This window comes from Trachypithecus francoisi, unplaced genomic scaffold, assembly GCF_009764315.1.
Source record: "Trachypithecus francoisi isolate TF-2019V2 unplaced genomic scaffold, Tfra_2.0 Contig01440, whole genome shotgun sequence".
Taxonomy (NCBI): domain Eukaryota; kingdom Metazoa; phylum Chordata; class Mammalia; order Primates; family Cercopithecidae; genus Trachypithecus; species Trachypithecus francoisi.
The window spans coordinates 29,371,031-29,394,089 of NW_022681431.1; positions in this window are offsets into that span (position 1 = coordinate 29,371,031).

Here is a 23,059-nt window from a genome sequence, read left to right on the forward strand (position 1 = left end):
AGTCCATGTGTTGCAGGTGGAGTTAACTCCACTCCTGACTTCAGGTGGCCATGGAGCCATGCCTGACCAATGAGAGCGCTGGATTCTCTTGGCCACAGTGATTGGATGAAGGATGCGTTGGCCACAATCAGAGCCAATGAAAAGCAGTGGGAGTCTTTATGGAACTTCTGGGAGAAGGGCATGGGCTGTTGCCTTTGGGTTTATGTAGCTGCTGGCAGCTATATCGCCACTGCGGAATGACTTTGGAATGAAGTCAAGATGAAGAACAGTGGAGGTGAGAAAATCACTCAAACTGAGACTTAATGATAATAGTTGAGCTCTGGATCTAGCTGTAACTGGACCTGAAAAAATATATATATTATTGGACTTTCAGTTACATGAAGGAGTAAACTCTCTTTTTTTTTTTTTTTTCCTAATTTTAGTTGGAGTTTCTGTCACTTGCAATAGAGAGACTCTTAGGGCACATACAAAACCACCGAAGAAGGATGTGGGGACTCATCAAGCAGGTCTGGCACTGAGCGCCAGTTCCTCCTCACTAGGACACACGAGATCATTCTGTACCAGCAACTGGGTTAAGCCTCTTGTCTTTATAAATTACCCAATCTATTTTGATCACCATGCGATCACCATGACCACCCAGCTGGCTCTGTTTCTCTGAGCACCAAGGAGATTTTTTGCTTTGCTCTCATTCTATTTTTTATATAGTTTTTATTAGTATTATTATTTTTGTAAAGTTGGGATCTTGCTCTGTTGCCCAGGCTGGTCTCAAACTCCTGGCCTCAAGCAATCCTCCCACCTCAGCCTTCTGAAATGCTGAGATTACAGGCATGAGCCAATGCACCCAGCCTACTTTGTTCTCACTCTATGTGAGGCCTCTGTGTGTCTCCCCCCAGGCTGCTCTTGCTTGTCTTGTTGATAATCTCATGTCCACTTCAGACTGCCTTGGCCTCAACTGGCTGCCGCTAGCAACAGATGCTGAGTCTTCATCCATGCACCACCTAGTTCACTGCCCTGAAAGTTCCAGCCTCTGCAATGGGTCACCTCTAACCTGCCGTGATGCACACATTGGCAGGCCCCTGGCTGCCGGATCAATGTCCAACTAACATGGTGACCAAGGCAGCTAGAGAAGGCAAGACCTTGGCTTCCCAGGGCCACCTAGTGCCACAGGTTGATGTGGCCATTCCCAGGTTGCTATGTGGCAGACTCTGCTTTCTATGTGTCCTTCACTTTGCCTGCACCCATGCCCCTCACCAGTCTGTTCTCATGCTGCTAGGAGGAAATACCTGAGACTGGGTAATTTATAAAGAAAAGATGTTTAATTGACTCACAGTTCCACATGGCTAGGCAGGTCTCAGGAAACAGAAGGGCCAAAGGAGAAGCAAACATGTATTTCTTCACAAGCCGGCAGGAGAGAAAAGTACCAGCAGGGAAAATGACAGATGCTTATAAAACCATCAGATTTTGTGAGAACTCATTCACTATCACGAGAAAAGCATGGGGGCAACTGCCCCCAGGATCCCATCACTTCCTGCCAGGTCCCTCCCATGACACATGGGATTATGGGAACTGTAATTCGATCAGAGCGCTTGGGTGAGATTTGGGTGAGGGCATAGCCAAACCATATCACTAGCCTAAGCCTGGAAGGGACAATAGAGCAGACCCAGGCCCAGCCACTTGCCAGCCAAGCCCTTCTCTTTCTTGCTCCTTATATTTCCTAGGCTGAAAGGGGCTCCAACTTGTCCTTTGCTTCTCTTGCCTCACTCCCTCTTTCTCCTGGGCTCCAGCCAAACCAAGAGACTCTCCTCTACGCTATGGAAGAAATCTTTGAGAGGAGTCACCCAGGCTCCAATGCTGAAATGTTAAGGGGGGAGGGACACAGATGTGGAAATGGGTTTTGAAGACAATAGCCTGGTGTACATAGCTCTCTTATTGCTGAAGGATCAAATTCTGAATGTCAAGGGCTGAATACGAAGCTGTTCTTCCTCTTTGCATTTCTTAAATAACTTTTCTCATTCTCTCCCACTTGCAAACAAGAATGTTTGGGGCAGATGAAAGCAATGCTGTCCAAAATAACTTTCTGCAATGGTGGAAATACCTCCTGTGCCATCCCCACGCTAGCTGTATGTGTCCACTGAGGACTTGAAACATGGCTTGTCGGCTGAAGGAATGGACTTTTTCATGTATTTCATTTCAGGTAACTTATATGAAATTAGCCACATGTGCTAGTGGCTACTACTCTGGGTAGCACAGAACTAGTGTACAGATCTCTTCAGCAAGGCAAAAGAGAAACGTACAATCTGTTATTATAAAATCTGCCCATCCCCCTTCACCACAGGTGGGAAGAGCTGTGCAATTCTGCATCCTCCTGCTAGGACACATCCTCTGCTTGGTCAATTATTTCATACCCAAGACTTCTCCATCATCACCCATAGACACAACAGCGACAGGTGTTTTTACAGCACTGCATACCTCCCTGTCTCTGAACATCTCCTGCCAGGGGTTCATATCGTTTCCAAGAAACAGATCCATAATTTAGACCACTGGCTTTCTCATATGGAAATGTTCCTTGTTTTCCTTGAACAGTTTCCTTCTTAGCATTAGGAGTCTTTAGGAAAAAGGTCAGTGAACAGCGGGAAACAGTTCCATAAAAGCTCACTCTCTCAGGCCCCAGGAGGTTGCAGAAGGGCAACCTCCCGGTTTGGCTTATTTTCTCTGGGAAGTGTCTGTCATTCAGACCTCTTTAAGGAGTCAGTCCACTGAGCCCAGCTGAGCGCTGGGGCTCCTGTGCGTACCTTGGAGGCTGCATTGCAAGATAATCCCGAGGAGCTAGAGGGCCCCAGAAACCAGGGGAAACCCCTTACCTCATGCCCTAACTCTGAGTTCTAAAACCACAAGGTCATCATACTGTGCCCCTGGGCTCACCTAGGATAAAGGGAAAGGAACACGAGAGATAGATAGGGAGAGAAACTCACCTTCCACCACAGTCTGGAGTGGGGCTCAAAGAAGTGATCACACTGCTGATCCCACGCTGGCTTTGAAGATGAGTAATTGTCAAGAGCAGTGATTAAAAGCTTAACTTTGTATGGTAAGTTTCTCATAAAGTATCTCACTTAAATCCTCTCAAGCCGACAGCATTATCAATGTCCTCAACTGTGAGAAGAGAAAGCCAAGCCAGCAGGGGTCAGTGCACTCTAAAGTCACACACCAGGAACTGGTGGGGCAGGTCGACTGTCTCTGGAGCCCAGAGTGGCGTGGCGTTTGGGGGAGAGCTGCAGCCACAGAGATGAGGGTGTTGGGTGTGATATGTGGGAGGGAGGAGGGAGGTGATCACCAGGAAAAGCTCTTAAGAGGACATAAGACATATTCTAGGCCCCAGATAGCACTGACCTTGACTGTACTAAAGTGATTAATACCCCTGGCCCGCACACTGCCTGCCAGCTCTGGGTAGAAGCACTTAGGGTCACACCACATTTTTCAGTTTGTCAGGTTCTTTGTACTTGCACGATCACATTTGATCCTCACAGCCAAAGGGCCATGAAGTAGGAAGTCACGGTAGTTCCTGAATCCTCCACGTGAGTGGGAGAGCTGCGGTACAGAGGGATTCAGAAACCTGCTTCATGTTAAACAGCCCAAGAGTGACAAGACAAAGATTTCATTTATTTTTTATGCTATGTTTTTAGAGACGGGGGGGGTCTCACTCTGTCACCCAGGATGGAGTGCAATGGTGTGATCATAGCTCACTGCAGCCTTGAACTCCTGGTAGCAAGCAATCCTCCAGCCTTAGTGTCTAAGTAGCTAAAACTACAGGCATGCACCACCATGCCTGGCTAACAAGTGAGGATTCTGCCAGGCACAGTGGCTCACAACTGTAATCCCATCACTTTGGGAGGCCAAGACGGGAGAATTCCTGGGGGCAAGAAGTTCAAGACCAGCCTCAGCAACATAGCAAGACCCCACCTCTATTCAAAAATATTTAAAAATTTTAAAATTAGCCAGGTGTGGTGGCATGCACCTGTGGTCCCAGTTACTCAGGAGGTTGAGATAGGAGGATCGATTGAGCCTGGGAGGTTGAGGCTGCAGTGAGCTGTGATTGCACCACTGCACTCCAGCCTGGGTGACACAGCAAGACCCTGTCCCAATAAATAAATAAAAATAAATAAATAAATAAATAAATAAAGTGAGGATTCTAACCTCTGCCTCTACCTCTGCCTCCCAGTCCATGGCTCTTTTCTGTGCAGGTGAGGCCCACTGTAGCCCCTCCAGGGACTGGCTGGCTGTCCCACAGCTCAGCACGTCCATCCTCTGCCCTGTCTGTCCTGTCTTCTCCAACCATCCCAGCGGGAGGGGATGGGTGCCTGGACCCTTCTTTAATTGTCACTCCCTGTCTAATCAGTCCTCACCTGGACATTACTCCTGGAGTGAGTAAGAGGAACTCCAAGAGCTCCTTCCTTAGAGAAGCCCACACTGCCCTCACAGAGGAGCCAGCCCACACTTCCAGCCTGGGTTGTGTCAGCAAGGAACCCGGCTGGGGCCAGGCCCACCACCCATCTGCTGGTTCGTCTCCATTAGTCTCCACAGTCTCTCCCCGCAAGACTGCTCTGCAGAGCTTCACACAGACAGCCTGCTGGGCCCTGCAACTCTGCAGCCAGCCCCGGGGCCAAGAGCCTCCACAAGGATGTCCATGGGAAAGAGCTTCATGCGTGGTCAATTTATGGTCCCCTGATGATGCCTGCTTCCAAGACGCTTCCTCTCTTCTCTCTTTAGTGGCCCCCAACCCTGGGAGCCAGTAGGGTGGACAGCCCAGCCCCTTCCCCACCCCTACTGAGGCTGCTTTATCAGGGAAAAGCAAGTCCAGGCAACTCTGGGCCAACCAAACAGCTACTACCTCCGGGAAGCCCTAGCCTGGATGTGCTCCCTCAGCCAGAATGGTCCGGGAACAGGCTCGGAGTTCCCAGAAGCCACCTAAGCACACTCTGCATTGGCCCCTGCACACACCAGCCTCTGCCCCACTGCCCTGGAGCAGCTCCTAGGAGATAGTGGTGCTTCCTGTAGACACACCACCCAGGCTTATCCTTCTGAGGGGCTGCCAGCAGGAGGAGAGGGGAGGGACTGGGGCATGAAGGCAAGAAGGCCTGGGCCCCCTGTCCTGGTTGCCCATAAGCAAGACCCTCAAGCCTGCATCCCCAGGAACACCTCTGTCCTTGGGTCTTCATCTGAACAAGGAAAACAAAAACACTTGCCTGGCCGATCTCCTTCCTTCATGCATTCATTGAGCACTTACTCTATGTCAGGCACTCTGCTCGGAGCTGTGCAGATACTCAAGAGCAAACCATCAGGGCCTGCTCTCCTCGAGCTTACTGCCTTGTTCCCAAAAGAAATCACTCATCATGCTGTCTGGGGGGGGTTCCTGGCACACACGCAACCACATCTCCATAGACGTTTGAGGACTTGGCATAATTAACACATGCCTTTTTGCTCAAGGCTGCTATGAGGAGCTAAAGAGATAGTGCAGGATCAGCACTTAGTAAACTATTAAGGGATTATACAAATGTCAGGGACGATTTGATTGTGGCCATGACAGAGCTGGTGCTCTGCCAGGCAGCTGCGAAATGGAAGGGAGAGGTGTGCCCCGCACCTGCAGGGAGAATACCACAGGTCTGATGGGGAGAAGGTACTTCAGCTCTGAAGCAGGGCAAGACCATTCACAGGCATCCACCCATAGAGGAACTCTGCGACCTTGGGCCAGAGGACTTTCCTGTGGCTAGATATATAAGGCTCACCAAAGTGGTGTTCTTGCAAAGGAGTTCCCCAGACTCTCAGTGGGACTTTGGGCCTTTCAGAAAGACACTAACCTAGTTAGGCACATAGGGAGGTAGTTAATTCAGGCAGGGGCAATTTTTCCTATTTTAAAAATCATAATTATTTACAATTCTTAAAAATGCAATTTATTGAATTAAAAATGCAATTAATTACAATTCTTAAAAAGAGAACAATTTTCTTCTTCAGCTGTCAGTCTCCCTTGTGCCTAAACTTTTTAACCCCAGATATAGACATGAGGTCCCCCAGAACTTTGTTCTCACTCCTCTGTACTCAAATTTCATGTCAGCCCTCCTTCCACTGTCCTGAGCCCAAGGGGTTTATCATTTTTACTAAAGTTCCTTAACATTTCTTAGCTTAGCTACTGTGAAGTCTAGATGTGCTCCTTACCTCCCTTCTAAGCTGCGCTAACCCAGGGGCTTGCATTCTTTCGTGGTGAATTCCTTCCATTTCAATGAGTCAACTATCTGAGAACTTAAGTACTTTCCTGTTTTCTCTGCCTCAAGCAAATATGAGCGAGTCGCCTTGAATGAACTGACTGATTGATCAGTTGATTGATTTCTGGCCACTGTCACCTTCTTGTTCCACAGAGCGATTCCAATGATGAGATCACCACTCTGAAAACACTAATCAGCAGTACAAGGTCAACAAAAGGGAATGAGAGTTCCAAGACTGCTTAAGATACTACTTTGCCAAAAACATACACACACACAGACACATACACATGCGCACGCATGCACCCACATCAGACCTACAAGAAAGTTTCCTTCCTAAGAAAGCCATTTAAGGAGCAGCTAAGACTTGGGTTTGCTTTTGTCACATTTTGGGAGCCGATTCTCTAATCTTCCACAGCCTTGACTGTATAAGATCTTTTTCTTTCCAAAGTGGGGGGATTTGATCCAGGGGTCTCAGCTCCCCTGAGTGGGCATGGGCCTGGACACCTGTACCGCATTTGGCAGAGGCTCCACGGGCATCAGTTGAATTCATCTCAATCAATTGGGATTGAATGGGAATCATCCACAAAACAGGCTGAAGAGCAGGCACAGCTCCAGCACCGCCATGTATTCATTTAATCATTCAATAAATAGTCACAGATGCTGAAAGGCTGAGGCAAGAGGATCACTTGACCTAGGAGGTTGTGGCTGCAGTGATCACACCACTGTGCTCCAGCCTGGCAACAGAGCAAGACCCTGTCTCAAAAAAAAATAAATTGAATAAATAAATAAACTGTCACAGAGGCTGAGAATACACTGGGCCTAGAGGGACTTCTGGTCCTCAGAGAGCTTGCATCCTCATGGCATCTGGTCTGGCCTACTCCCACCTGCTCTTTCCCTATTATCTGCTGTCCCCCCATAAAAGAATTGAAAAGCAGAGACTTGCCTCTTGAGCCATGCTGTAAAAGCCACCATTGCCCGTTTCCATCACCAGATCAATACTACAGTCTGTGTAGCCTTCGGAGAGCCTTCCCAGAAGCATGGTCTCCAGGCTGGCCGCACTTTAGAATCACCAGTGGTGCTTTTAAAGCATACACGCAATCAGGCCCTACTAGGAGACGTTCTGGTTTAACAGGCCAAGGCTGGAGTCAGGTTTCTGCCAGAGAATTTCTGTTTTCATTTCTACCTCCCATCAAAATTAGCTGTGTGTATGATTGTGTGTGCGCATATGTGTGTGTGTGTACAGGGGAGGTCTTTGCCAGTGCCAGAGGTGGAATCCCCACCTCTCTACCAGCCCTGATTGAGACTGAAACATCCAGACAGTGAAAGGCAGTTGGTGGAGTGGAGAGAAGGCTGGGCGGGAAGTCGGAAGACAAGGCTCTTAAGTTTAGCTGCACATTCACCAGCAACATGACGTTGAACGCATCTCTCCACCCTCTGGGCCTCAGTGACTTTAGGTAAGGGCCCTGGGGGTAAGTCAGCAGGTGATCCAAGATTCATTCCAGCTCTGACAGTCCATGACTCTGATACAAACCGTGACTCAACCCCTTGGGTGGAAAAAAAGGAGATTTGCTAATTGCCCCATGATCTGGTGGGGTTTTACCAAGGGAGAAATTTTTTTTTTTAATTATACTTTAAGTGCATAATGTGCAGGTTTGTTACATATGTATACTTGTGCCATGTCGGTGTGCTGCACCCATCAACTCGTCAGCACCCATCAACTCGTCATTTACATCAGGTATAACTCCCAATGCAATCCCTCCCACTCCCTCCTCCCAACAATAGACCCAGTGTTTGATGTTCCCCTTCCAGAGTCCAAGTGATCTCATTGTTCAGTTCCCATCTATGAGTGAGAACAAGCGGTGTTTGGTTTTCTGTTCTTGTTATAGTTTGCTGAGAATGATGGTTTCCAGCTGCATCCATGTCCCTACAAAGGACGCAAACTCATCCTTCTTTATGGCTGCATAGTATTCCATGGTGTATATGTGCCACATTTTCTTAATCCAGTCTGTCACTGATGGACATTTGGGTTGATTCCAAGTCTTTGCTTTTGTGAATAGTGCCGCAATAAACATACATGTGCATGTGTCTTCATAGCAGCATGATTTATAATCCTTTGGGTATATATCCAGTAATGGGATGGCTGGGTCATATGGTACTTCTAGTTCTAGATCCTTGAGGAATCGCCATACTGTTTTCCATAATGGTTGAACTAGTTTACAATCCCACCAACAGTGTAAAAGTGTTCCTATTTCTCCACATCCTCTCCAGCACCTATTGTTTCCTGATTTTTTAATGATTGCCATTCTAACTGGTGTGAGATGGTATCTCATTGTGGTTTGATTTGCATTTCTCTGATGGCCAGTGATGACAAGCATTTTTTCATGTGTCTGTTGGCTGTATGAATGTCTTCTTTTGAGAAATGTCTGTTCATATCCTTTGCCCACTTTTTGATGGGGTTGTTTGTTTTTCTCTTGTAAATTTGTTTGAGTTCTTTGTAGGTTCTGGATATTAGCCCTTTGTCAGATGAGTAGATTGCAAAAATTTTCTCCCATTCTGTAGGCTGCCTGTTCACTCTGGTGGTAGTTTCTTTTGCTGTGCAGAAGCTCTTTAGTTTAATTAGATCCCATTTGTCAATTTTGGCTTTTGTTGCCATTGCTTTTGGTGTTTTAGACATGAAGTCCTTGTCCATGCCTATGTCCTGAATGGTATTCCCTAGGTTTTCTTCTAGGGTTTTTATGGTATTAGGTCTAACATTTAAGTCTCTAATCCATCTTGAATTAATTTTCATATAAGAAGTAAGGAAAGGATCTAGTTTCAGCTTTCTACTTTTGGCTAGCCAATTTTCCCAGCACCATTATTAAATAGGGAATCCTTTCCCCATTTCTTGTTTCTCTCAGGTTTGTCAAAGATCAGATGTCTGTAGATGTGGTATTATTTCTGAGGACTCTGTTCTGTTCCATTGGTCTCTATCTCTGTTTTGGGACCAGTACCATGCTGTTTTGGTTACTGTAGCCTTGTAGTATAGTTTGAAGTCAGGTAGTGTGATGCCTCCAGCTTTGTTCTTTTGACTTAGGATTATCTTGGCAATGCGGGCTCTTTTTTGGTTCCATATGACCTTTAAAGCAGTTTTTTCCAATTCTGTGAAGAAACTCATTGGTAGCTTGATGGGGATGGCATTGAATCTATAAATAACCTTGGGCAGTATGGCCATTTTCACGATATTGATTCTTCCTATCCATGAGCATGGTATGTTCTTCCATTTGTTTGTGTCCTCTTTTATTTCACTGAGCAGTGGTTTGTAGTTTACATCCCTTGTAAGTTGGATTCCTAGGTATTTTATTCTCTTTGAAGCAATTGTGAATGGAAGTTCATTCATGATTTGGCTCTCTGTTTGTCTGATACTGGTGTATAAGAATTCTTGTGATTTTTGCACATTGATTTTGTATCCTGAGACTTTGCTGAAGTTTCTTATCAGCTTAAGGAGATTTTGGGCTGAGACAATGGGGTTTTCTAAATATACAATCATGTCATCTGCAAACAGGGACAATTTGACTTCTTCTTTTCCTAACTGAATACCCTTTATTTCTTTCTCTTGCCTGATTGCCCTAGCCAGAACTTACAACACTACGTTGAATAGGAGTGGTGAGAGAGGGCATCCCTGTCTTGTGCTAGTTTTCAAAGGGAATTTTTCCACTTTTTGCCCATTCAGTATGATATTGGCTGTGGGTTTGTCATAAATAGCTCTTATTATTTTGAGATACATTCCATCAATACTGAATTTATTGAGCGTTTTTAGCATGAAGGGCTGTTGAATTTTGTCAAAAGCCTTTCCTGCATCTATTGAGATAATCATATAGTTTTTGTCTTTGGTTCTGTTTATATGCTGGATTACATTTATTGATTTGCATATGTTGAACCAGCCTTGCATCCCAGGGATGAAGCCCATTTGATCATGGTGGATAGGCTTTTTGATGTGCTGCTGGATGCGGTTTGCCAGTATTTTATTGAGGATTTTTGCATCGATGTTCATCAGGGATATTGGTCTAAAATTCTCTTTTTTTGTTGTGCCTCTGCCAGGCTTTGGTATCAGGATGATGTTGGCCTCATAAAATGAGTTAGGGAGGATTTCCTCTTTTTCTATTGATTGGTATAGTTTCAGAAGGAATGGTACCAGCTCCTCCTTGTACCTCTGGTAGAATTCGGCTGTGAATCCACCTGGTCCTGGACTTTTTTTGGTTGGTAGGCTATTAATTATTGCCTCAATTTCAGAACCTGCTATTGGTCTATTCAGGGATTCAGCTTCTTCCTGGTTTAGTCTTGGGAGAGGGTAAGTGTCCAGAAAATTATCCATTTCTTCTAGATTTTCTAGTTTATTTGCATAGAGGTGTTTATAGTATTCCCTGATGGTAGTTTGTATTTCTGTGGGGTCGGTGGTGATATCCCCTTTATCATTTTTTATTGTGTCTATTGGATTCTTCTCTCTTTTCTTCTTTATTAGTCTTGCTAGCAGTCTATCAATCTTGTTGATCTTTTCAAAAAACCAACTCCTGTATTCATTGATTTTTTGGAGGGTTTTTTGTGTCTCTATCTCCTTCAGTTCTGCTCTGATCTTAGTTATTTCTTGTCTTCTGCTAGCTTTTGAATGTGTTTGCTCTTGCTTCTCTAGTTCTTTTAATTGTGATGTTAGAGTGTCAATTTTAGATCTTTCCTGCTTTCTCTTGTGGACATTTAGTGCTATAAATTTCCCTCTACACACTGCTTTAAATGTGTCCCAGAGATTCTGGTATGTTGTATCTTTGTTCTCATTGGTTTCAAAGAACATCTTTATTTCTGCCTTCATTTCGTTATGTACCCAGTAGTCATTCAGGAGCAGGTTATTCAGTTTCCATGTAGTTGAGTGCTTTTGATTGAGTTTCTTAGTCCTGAGTTCTAGTTTGATTGCACTGTGGTCTGAGAGACAGTTTGTTATAATTTCTGTTCTTGTACGTTTGCTGAGGAGTGCTTTACTTCCAATTATGTGGTCAATTTTGGAATAAGTGTGATGTGGTGCTGAGAAGAATGTATATTCTGTTGATTTGGGGTGGAGAGTTCTGTAAATGTCTATTAGGTCCGCTTGGTGCAGAGTTGAGTTCAATTCCTGGATATCCTTGTTAACTTTCTGTCTCATTGATCTGTCTAATGTTGACAGTGGGTTGTTGAAGTCTCCCATTATTATTGTATGGGAGTCTAAATCTCTTTGTAAGTCTCTAAGGACTTGCTTTATGAATTTGGGTGCTCCTATATTGGGTGCATATATATTTAGGATAGTTAGCTCTTCCTGTTGAATTGATCCCTTTACCATTATGTAATGGCCTTCTTTGTCTCTTTTGATCTTTGATGGTTTAAAGTCTGTTTTATCAGAGACTAGGATTACAACCCCTGCTTTTTTTGTTCTTCATTTGCTTGGTAGATCTTCCTCCATCCCTTTATTGTGAGCCTATGTATGTCTCTGCATGTGAGATGGGTCTCCTGAATACAGCAAACTGATGGGTCTTGACTCTTTATCCAGTTTGCCAGTGTGTGTCTTTTAATTGGAGCATTTAGTCCATTTACATTTAAGGTTAATATTGTTATGTGTGACCTTGATCCAGCCATTATGATATTAACTGGTTATTTTGCTCGTTAGTTGATGCAGTTTCTTCCTAGCCTCGATGGTCTTTACATTTTGGCATGTTTGTGCAATGGCTGGTACCGGTTATTCCTTTCCATGTTTAGTGCTTCCTTCACGGTCTCTTGTAAGGCAGGCCTGGTGGTGACAAAATCTCTAAGCATTTGCTTATCTGTAAAGGATTTTATTTCTCCTTCACTTATGAAACTTAGTTTGGCTGGATATGAAATTCTAGGTTGAAAATTCTTTTCTTTAAGAATGTTGAATATTGGCCCCCACTCTCTTCTGGCTTGGAGAGTTTCTTCCGAGAGATCTGCTGTTAGTCTGATGGGCTTCCCTTTGTGGGTAACCCGACCTTTCTCTCTGGCTGCCCTTAAGATTTTTTCCTTCATTTCAACTTTGGTGAATCTGACAATTATGCGTCTTGGAGTTGCTCTTCTCGAGGAGTATCTTTGTGTCATTCTCTGTATTTCCTGAATTTGAATGTTGGCCTGCCCTACTAGGTTGGGGAAGTTCTCCTGGATGATATCCTGAAGAGTGTTTTCCAACTTGGTTCCATTTTCCCCCTCACTTTCAGGCACCCCAATCAGATGTAGATTTGGTCTTTTTACATAATCCCATACTTCTTGCAGGCTTTGTTCATTTCTTTTTGTTCTTTTTTCTTTAGATTTCTCTTCTCGCTTCATTTCTTTCATTTGATCCTCAATCGCTGATACTCTTTCTTCCAGGTGATTGAGTCAGTTATTGAAGCTTGTGCGTTTGTCACATATTTCTCGTGTCATGGTTTTCATCTCTGTCAGTTCGTTTATGGCCTTCTCTGCATTAATTATTCTAGTTATCAATTCTTCCACTCTTTTATCAAGATTTTTAGTTTCTTTGCGCTGGGTACGTAATTCCTCCTTTAGCTCTGAGAAGTTTGATGGACTGAAGCCTTCTTCTCTCATCTCATCAAAGTCATTCTCCGTCCAGCTTTGATCCGTTGCTGGCAATGAGCTGCATTCCTTTGGAAGGAGAGATGCGCTCTTATTTTTTGAATTTCCAGCTTTTCTGCCCTGCTTTTTCCCCATCTTTGTGGTTTTATCTGCCTCTGGTCTTTGATGATGGTGATGTACTGATGGGGTTTTGGTGTGGGTGTGTTCCTGTTTGTTAGTTTTCCTTCTAACAGTCAGGACCCTCAGCTGTAGGTCTGTTGGAGATTGCTTGAGGTCCACTCCAGATCCTGTTTGCCTGGGTATCAGCAGCAGAGGCTGCAGAAGATAGAATATTGCCAAACAGTGAGTGTACCTGTCTGATTCTTGCTTTGGAAACTTTCTCTCAGGGGTATACTCCACCGTGTGAGGTGTGGGGTGTCGGTCTGCCCCTAGTGGGGGATGTCTCCCAGTTAGGCTACTCAGAGATCAGGGACCCACTTGAGCAGGCAGTCTGTCCGTTCTCAGATCTCAACCTCCGTGTTGGGAGATCCACTGCTCTCTTCAAACCTGTCAGACAGAGTCATTTGCGTCTGCAAAGGTTTCTGCTGCTTTTGTTATTGTTGTTGTTGTTGTTGTTTAGCTGTGCCCTGTCCCCAGAGGTGGAGTCTACAGAGACAGGCAGGCTTCCTTGAGCTGCTGTGAGCTCCACCCAGTTCGAGCTTCCCAGCAGCTTTGTTTACCTACTTAAGCCTCAGCAATGGCGGGCACCCCTCCCCAGCCTCGCTGCTGCCTTGCCGTTAGATTGCAGACTGCTGTGCTAGCAATGAGGGAGGCTCCATGGGCATGGGACCCTCCTGGCCAGGTGTGGAATATAATCTCCTGGTGTGCCCGTTTGCTAAGACCCTTGGTAAAGCGCAGTATTGGGGTGGGAGTTACCCAATTTTCCAGGTGTTGTGTGTCTCAATTCCCCTGGCTAGGAAAAGGGATTCCCTTCCCCCTTGCACTTCCCAGGTGAGGCGATGCCTTGCCCTCCTTCAGCTTTTGCTGGTCGGACTGCAGCAGCTGACCAGCACCGATTGTCTGGCACTCCCTAGTGAGATAAACCCAATACCTCAGCTGAAAATGCAGAAATCACCTGTCTTCTGTGTCGCTTGTGCTGGGAGCTGGAGACTGGAGCTGTTCCTATTCAGCCATCTTGCTCCGCCCCCCCAACCAAGGGAGAAATTTAAATACCATTCTCCAAGGAACATAAAAAGTTAGAGGTTCCTAAGCCAAGGAGACAAGAGTACTCCCTTTTAGAACCTTCTGCACACAACAGGGGCTCAGTCACTCTCACACCTGATAGATGGTATCATAAGACTCTGGCAGCTTGGAGCTCCCTTCCTTGCCCTGAAATGGCACTGCATCTCAGCTTCACCAAGGACCCCTGCTGCACGCAAAGGCACATGAAACAATGTGATTGGCACTGCTTGCCTGCCTCTCTATTGTTCTGATCCTCGTCAGGTTTAAGAGACAAGGCTGGAGTACACTGGTGTGATCATAGCTCACTGTAGCCTCAAACTCTTGGGCTCAAGTTATCCTCCTGCCTCAGCCTCCCAAGTAGCAGGGACTAAAGGTGTGCACCACCATGCACAGCTAATTTATTTTATTTTATTTTTTGTAGAGACAGGGTGTTTCTATGTTGCCCTGGCTGATCTGGAACTCCTGGCCTGATATGGTTTCGCTCTGTGTCTCCATCCAAATCTCGTAATAGCATTCTCACAAAATCTGCTTGTTTGGAAGTGTGTAGCACCTCCCACTTCTCTCTCTCTCTCTCTGTCTCTTCCCCCCCCCCCACCCCCCCACCCATCTATCTCCTGCTGGCCATATAAATATATGTGCTTGATTCCCCTTCACCTTCCACCGTGATTGTAAGTTTCCTGAGGCCTACCTAGGAAGGCCTGTAGAACCATGAGCTGATTAAACCTGTTTTCTTTATAAATTATCCAGTCTCAGGTATGTCTTTAAAGAAGTGTGAGAGCAGACTAATATATGGCCTCAAGTCATCTTCCCAACTTGGCCTCCCAAATTATTGGGATTATAGCTGTGAGCCACGGCACCAGGCCTGTATTAGCTTTAGAATGAGCCTCCCAAGTCATTGAAGCTGCTGGAGTAGAAACACGTTTTCTGCTCTGGTTTTGCAGAATCTGTGTCCACCAGATGACAGTCACTACCCAAGATCAGTGGAGCCTAAAGAGCTCTCCAGGCTGATCAGGTGATGAGCAATTGTTTTCCAGGAAAGTTACGGATCAATGGGGTTTTCCCATTGGCTTAGAAAGTCAGCCTGTCAATCTGCTGCTCAGCCTCCAGAGCCCTAACAGAGAGCAGATGGCTTTGCCCCCTGAGAGGATGATGGGAGCAGCTCATCGTGCTTGTCTATCATCAGTCTGCTCTCAGATTGAGAATCAGAGCTTGACAGCAAGGCTCAAAGCAGAAGGCAGCCCTAGGGTCAGTCAGTTCCCAGAAGAGCCCTGAAAAACTAGCAGAGGTCTTTGAGGCTGAAGTGACACATGACTGCAGCCATCTCATGTAATATCACCTCTAATACTTAATTTCTCTGGTCTATGTGGCCCAAATGGCAACTTCTGACCATGCCCCTGGACACTGATGCCCCGGGGGATGGCAGCATGGCAGCAGCCCTTGTTCACCTGGGCTCCTCCTCCTGGAGTTCACTTATGTTCTTCCTACCTGGGTTCCCCACCATGCAGTGGTCAGGGAAGGCCTTTGCAGAGCACAAGAAAGGCCAGGATTTGCCAGCCATTCTGAAGCAGCCAGCCAGCAGCAACGAGAGGCAGCAGAGATCATTTGTCCTCTTTCACCTCCAGCACTGGTCATTGCTGGAGACTTGGCTGTGCCCCCAGAAGGCTATAGCCACCTCTGTCCTTGAAGATGGAGCTATCCTGGTCCAAAAGGAAAAGAGCTTGGTGGAGGAAAGAGCAGATATGGGGGCTAAAGCCGAGAATTGCTAATTCTCCCCTACAACTCCCTTCTCAGTTCGTAACTGCATCTCATTCAGAAGGGCCAGGCAACACAGCTCATGTTCCCAGCACTTTGGGAGATTGAGGCAAGAAGATTGCTTGAGAACAGATCGAGAACAGCCTGGACAATATGGTGAGACTTCGCCTCTACAAAAAATAAAAAAATTAGCCAGACACAATGGCATGTGTCTGTAGTCCCAACTACTTGGGAGGCTAAGGTTGGAGAATTGCTTGAGCCCTGAGTTCAAGACTGCAGTGAGCTATGATTGCACCACTGCATCCAGTCTGGGCACAAATCTTTATTTTCAAGACCCTGTCTCTGAAAATAAAGGCTTCTGTGGCTTTTCAGCAGAATAGATTCCAACTCCCCCAAGCCCAATCGAAGCTTCTCAAATCTGGTCCCAGTGGACTACCTCAATGTGTCTCCCATCCCTTGGTATGAACACAGCCTTGGCGAGCACACTTCTTGAGCCCTGTCCATTCCCAGTCCAGGCCAGTGCTCACATCTCCCTGTCCTTCTGGCCCTCAGCCCCATCCATCACATGCACGAATGCTGCTCCCCTGTCCCCTACACCCATCGAATCCAACCCATTCTCCAAGCAGCACCTAAAGACCCAGCTCTTCTGAGAGTGCTCCCTAACCACTCTAGCAGGCATTGTTCCCCCTCTGCTCTGAAATACTCTGTTCTTGCCGTTTGCTATCCTTATCAGAGGAACTTCAAGTCCTGATGTAGCCCGAGATTCTTGGTTTATAACTTCCACTGGATCGTTTGCACTGAAGGGGTTCATTTGCACTGAACCCCTGAATAACAGACTCCAGACTTAGTGCTCCAAGAGTCTGAACTTTCCACTCCAGAATTGCTGCACTGGGGCAGGATGGAGTGGGGCAGGGTGGGAGCTGGTATAGTGTGAAAGTTCCTGCTTGAAAGCTCATGACCTTTGTATATATTGCCTTCAGCCTTGCTCTGGTTCTATGACACTGAGTCACCCAACTTGTTTCTGAGTCTATTTCTAATCTGTGTCCCCAGACAACTTAGACTGCAAGTGACTGTCACCCCCTAGATTGCTCAATATGTAACCTGCACAACCACACATAGCAGTCCTGTCCAACAACACCTGGAAGTCGTCTTTGTGTAGCTGTTTATCTAGGGTCCCCAGCAACAAAAAGAGATCATACAGAGGATGAGTTCAGTTGAAAATGTAGCTTGTGGCCTGGAAAGGTACAGCCTATGCTCCCTGGCATTCTCTGTCTCAAGTGCCAGGAACCAGGCTGAACCACCACCTGGCATCTGGTCATGCCCTCACTCCCTCTCCATGATGAGGAAGCCCTGGGCAAGACCTTGGGCCAAGCTGAGGGTTGACCCACATTGCTGTTGCCTGGGATTCTGACAGTCATCACCATTTATTTGAAACTTTTGGCTAAAATTCTTAGAAGCTCCTGAATTTCAAGTGACTTCCCAACATCACAGTCCCTCTTCATTTTCTTCATTTTCTATTCCCCAGAGAGCACACTGACCTCATGGGCTGCCCACATGCTTGTGGGGAGCCCATCATGGAGGGACTGAGCCTGAGTCATTCTATTAAGAGTTTCCAAACCGTGCGTCAGCATGGGCCACTCTGCAGCAAGCAGGAAATTATCAGTAGAAGTGGAAGTGACAGGGTGTTTAGTAAACATTCAACCAAGGGAGCTTAAAAGGTCTTGGAGCATCGTTAAATAAACATTTAGGATGACTGAGAAGGCAGAATATGAAATGGAAAAGAAAGTGTAAACACGTTCTGTGGGTGGGAGAGGCTTTGTCATTCTTCCATCTTCTGGTCACAGGGCTGTGAGGATGCTAGGCGTGATCTGAATGAAGCTGTTACTTGAAATAAAATTACCTTTTCCAAGATGGAGGACCAATCAACAGACATTCAGAGGAAAGGAACTGGGTCTATTTGTTCATCTCAATAATCAGGTTTAACTCTGATACTCATATCCTGAGATGCTAGGCTAGGTCTAACAGGGTCCCAGGGAACACCTGGCTCAGGACCTCACCCTCCGGGATGCCCAACAGGCAAACCAGCACTGGGACAGAACAGCCTCACTTGAGTTCTAAGTAGCTTATGTGAGCCTCAGAACAACTCCAGGATGCAGGCATTCTCACCAGGGGTAGACTGATGCTGAGAGAGATGAAGGGCACAGAGGCAGTGGCAGAGCCACAGTGGGGACCTGGGGACTCTAATCCGTGTGCTCCAGAGTCCCCACCTTCAGCAGCACCCTGCATTTCCATGAAGTGCCATGAGGGGCCCCTGCCAAGTTCCTCCTAGGGCACCACAAAGAGGAACAAAGACTGGGAGAGACAGAGGCAGTGGAGGGCCCGGCCCACAGCAACAGAGTGATGACCACAGTGGCGAGAACGTGGGTGGTGGAGATCCAGACCTGGGCAGTGTCACAGCGCACAGCATTTGCTGGCCCTTCTTTGCTCTAGAAGGTTCTCTGCTGCTAATTTGTAGGAGGTTCGTTTCTTACATGGCTCCAATCAGTCCAGGGAAAGGGCAGAGAGGAACAAGACTGGGAGCAGGCCTGGATCAAACGGGGTTTTTGGGGGAAGCCAGCCTACTGATTCTGGCAGTGTCACACTTAACAAAGAATCTGGAAGCCTTTCTCCTGTTCTGCCACGGTGGTTCAAGTTGGCTAGTAATCTTCTCATTACTTTATTTATTCCCGATTTCCTACAAATGCAGAAGACATGATCATAAGGTTAGTAGGCATGTCTTCTAAGGATGATCCTCCACCCAAAACACACACATGCACACACAAACACACACATGGACACACACAGACACATGGACACACAAACACATGTGTATACATGCACACATGCAAGCATACACATGCACACATGCGCAAATTGCACACACATGCACACACACTAACACATAGACACATGGGCATACAACACATGCCAGCACAATGCACATATACATGTAAACAGACATGCACACATACATATAAACACACATGCACACATAAGCATGCACGTGCACACACATGTACACACAAGCACACACATAGACACATGGACACACAAACACATGCCTGCATACACACATGCAAGTACACACGTGCACACATGCACAGAATGCACACACATGTGCACACACAAACAGACATGGGCACACAAACACATGTGCATGCACACACACAAGCAAACACACATGCACACACAAACATGCACATACACACATGTACACAACGCACACATATGCACACGTGCACACAAGAGCATGCGCACATGAAAACACATGCACATGCATACACACATACATGTACCACCCCTTTCCCGAAACAACTGGGACGATCAAACACCAGGGATTGCCACAGTCCATCCCCCCACAAGGGAGCCTCAGCTGGGCTGTGCCTTCTACTCTGGCACCTGGAGTTCATAAGAACTTAACAAAGCGAAGCAAATCCAGGCAAGGCAAGTAAATAAATAACGATTCAAGAAGTGCAAGAAAAACAGCAGCAGAGCCAGATGCATCTAGCGTCTTTTCCAGAGCTTCCACAACAGGCTATGACCTTGCCTGTGTTTGCAGGCTTATTCCATGTCTCTGGTTCCTTAAATACCTCCATCCTCAAAGCTGCCCCAAGGCTCCCCATTACACAAGCTGGAAGCAGGGGCCAACACCCCAACTGCTTTCCATTACGTTTGCACAGTCTGCCAGTATCTCCCTTGTTGCTCCCTCTCAGTTTTCTCTCTCCTGACTCCAAGTTTCTCTAGCATCTCAGGGTCTGTGTCACCCTGGCTTTCCTAAGTGCTCCCATCCTTCCAGGACCTGCTCCACCTTCCTCTTTAGTAAGACTCCCTCGCCCACTCCAGGCCAAAGAGATTCTTACTTCCCCTGAATTTTCAAGCCTAGAACTTGGCTTCCTCCCTTTATGCCAAGCCAATTAGTCCTGACTCCTCACTTAGGCCCTAAATCCTTGAGATCAGAGACCACAGTGCTGTTTCTTTGCCACCTGGCACGTCACGAGGGCTTGTTAGCTGGCCGGGAGGGAACATCTGTCCTTTTTGTGATCCATCCAGGCCAGCAGTAATCACGGCAACTGGGCTGGCAGCTGCTGGCTCTGGCTGGACAGGCTGGTCCAAGGTCCAAGTGAACATACTCCAGAGACCTGGGAACTTCAGCAAAACCTTGGCACCTGCCCAGATCTGCAACAGGCTCAATCTGTACCTCCAACATAAACTTGGACCTCATTTCTTCTGTGTTGAACTAGATCAGTGACACAAAAAAAGGGGAAAGAAAGAATGTTAAAATAGCCTTCACAGTTCCCTATTGAATCAGTTACGAACTTCCACAAACAAGGTTCAATCTTCTCCAAACGGAAGTTACTTTCATAGTATAGTACAGTGACTCAAAAGAACATTTACTGTTTGTATGATTGTAGCTGCCGGCAGGGCCTCTCTGAAGCCTCACACATATGTATTTGCTTGCATGAGCTGGGATTTTTAGCTCTCTTTTTGTTGTAACATAATTATACATTTTATGTGTGAGGCTCTTTCCATGTGGGTATTTTTCAAAATGCTGTAGAAGTTCCCATGTTGGATGGAGTTCCCAAAAACATTGACAGGGAGAAGTGAGAGGACAGAAGAAGGTCCGCAGTGAGGCCCTTTGTGCACACGTAAGACTGTGGTCTCCCTGTTCTGGTCTGCAAGAGAGACACCAGGTTTTAGAACAAGATGTGGGTGTCAACTCCAGGTCTCCCACCTAGATCTATGTGCCCTTAGACCAGCGACTGACTCTCTGAGAGAGATCATCTATTTTTATATCTGTAAAAAAGGGGTATACAGATACTCCTTGCCTCACAATGAGGTCATGTCCTCCTGATAAACTCATCATAAATTGAAAATATTCCAAGTTGAAAATGCATTTAATACACCCAACCTACTGAACATCATAGCTTAGCCTAGCCTACTTTAAACGTCCCTGAGCACTTACCTTAGCCTACAGTTGGGCAAAATCATCTAATACAAACCTTTTTTTTTTTTTTTGAGACAGAGTTTCGTTCTTGTTACCCAGGCTGGAATGCAATGGCATGATCTCAGCTCACTGAAACCTCCGCCTCCCAAGTAGCTGGGATTACAGGCATGCGCCACCACGTCCGACTAATTTTTGTATTTTTAGTAGAGACGGAGTTTCTCCGCGTTGGTCAGGCTGGTCTTGAACTCCCGACCTCAGGTGATCCGCGTGCCTCAGCCTCCCAAAGCGCTGAGATTACAGGGATGAGCCACCGCGCCCAGCCACAAAGCCTGTTTTGTAATCTGATGTTGATCTCTGTACACACATGGGCATTTTGCAGACATGATGGAATGAGAAACAAAACACAATATCCAATAAACACTGGCAACGCAGTACATCAGAAAGTACAGGTCCCAGGACCCCCAACCTATATCAAAATTCACCATACTCACGCCTCTGATATAAAATGGCATAGTCTTTGCATGTCTCCTACCCATATCCTTCCATATACTCTAAATCAGGGGTGTCCAATCTTTTACCTTCCCTGGGCCACAATGAAAGAAAAAGAATTGTCCTGGGCCACAAATAAAATATACTAACACTCACAATAGCTGATAAGCTAAAACAAAAATAAAATTAAAAAACTCATAATGTTTTAAGAAAGTTTCTGAATCTGTGTTGGGCTGCATTCAAAGCCATCCTGGGCCACACGTGGCCCACAGGCCACAGGTTGAGCAAGCTTGCTCTAAATCATCTCTAGATTACTTACAATACCTAATATTTAATACAATCTAACTACTATGTAAATAGTTGTTATACTGTATTGTTTAGGGAATAATGACAAGAGAAAAGTCTGTGCATGTTCACTACAGATGCCACCATCTGCTGTTGTTGATTTTCCATGAATATTTTCAAGTTGCAGTTGGTTGAATCCACAGATATGTAACCCGGGATACAGAGTTTGATTCTATAGGCCATTCACCCTTGTGATTGCAGGGCTGCCTGGGAGCTGCGGCTCGCTGCTGCCTAGCATCAAAAGACAGCATCAAATGCATATTGCTAGCCTGGGAAAAGATTATAATTCAAAATTCAAAGTGCAAGTCCATCTGTATTAGTCTCTTATGGATACCATAACAAAATACTACAATCCAGGAGGCTTAAAGCAATAGAAACATATTCTCTCACAGTTCTGGAGGCCAGAAGTTTAAATTCAATGTGTCAGCAGGGCTGCGCTCCCTCTGAAGGTGATGAGGAAAATCCTCCTTTCTTCTCCAGCTTCTGGAAGCTGCCAGCAAAGCTTGGCTTGCAGACACATTGCTCCAATCTCTGCCTTGGTCATACAAATCTCCCTCTCCTTTATCATATAAAAACAGCAATCATTGTGTTTAGGGCCCATCTTAATCCGGTATGACCTCATCTTAATTTGATTACATCTACAAAGACCCTATTTCCAAATACAGTCTCCTTCTCAGGTACCAGAGATTAGGACTTGAACACATCTTTTGGGGGATACAATTCAATTGGCTATAAGCAGATAATAGTAAACACTGCTCCAGATTGTTTCTTGGGAAAAACAAAATCACAGAACACACAATGATTGGTCCATAGAGTGCAATAACTGAGGACCCACTGAGTCATGGTGAACTTGGTCTGCACAAGGATGGGGCCTGAACAGCCCAGGATGGGATGTTGGCTCCACAGCTGGAGCCCCAGGAAGCAATGTGCAAAGGTTAACAGCAGTAACATGCTTCCTACCAGCCCCTCTGGTTGAAAAAAGATGCCCACCAGCTTCAATTATAGATAATAGGGCTTAGCTTCCAGAGACAGAGGTTGACTGGGTGTTTGGGTCCTTAGGGAGTGAGTTAGATCACATATTGGAGAACTAAAGCAACAATCTAGTCACACACTAGCCAGACACGGCAGGATGAGAGAGAAGAAACATGCTGAGCACAGAAGTCCCCCTGGCCTAAGGACAGAAAGACCACCTGCTAGAAGGAACAGGGTTAAGATGTGGCTGCTCTGGTAAGGACTGGCCCAGGGGTGAAATGGGCCTGTTGCTTGGAGGAAAGCCAGAAACGAGAGGAGGTTCCCTAGGCAACCATAACAAACTAATGTCATTTCTCTCTTTGCAGTGGTGACCTACTGGTGACCTCAGCCAACTTGGAAGCCTGCTTCTCTCTCTCAGTCTCTCTCGGGGGTTCACATGGAAATCCTACCCTATTCAAGGGCC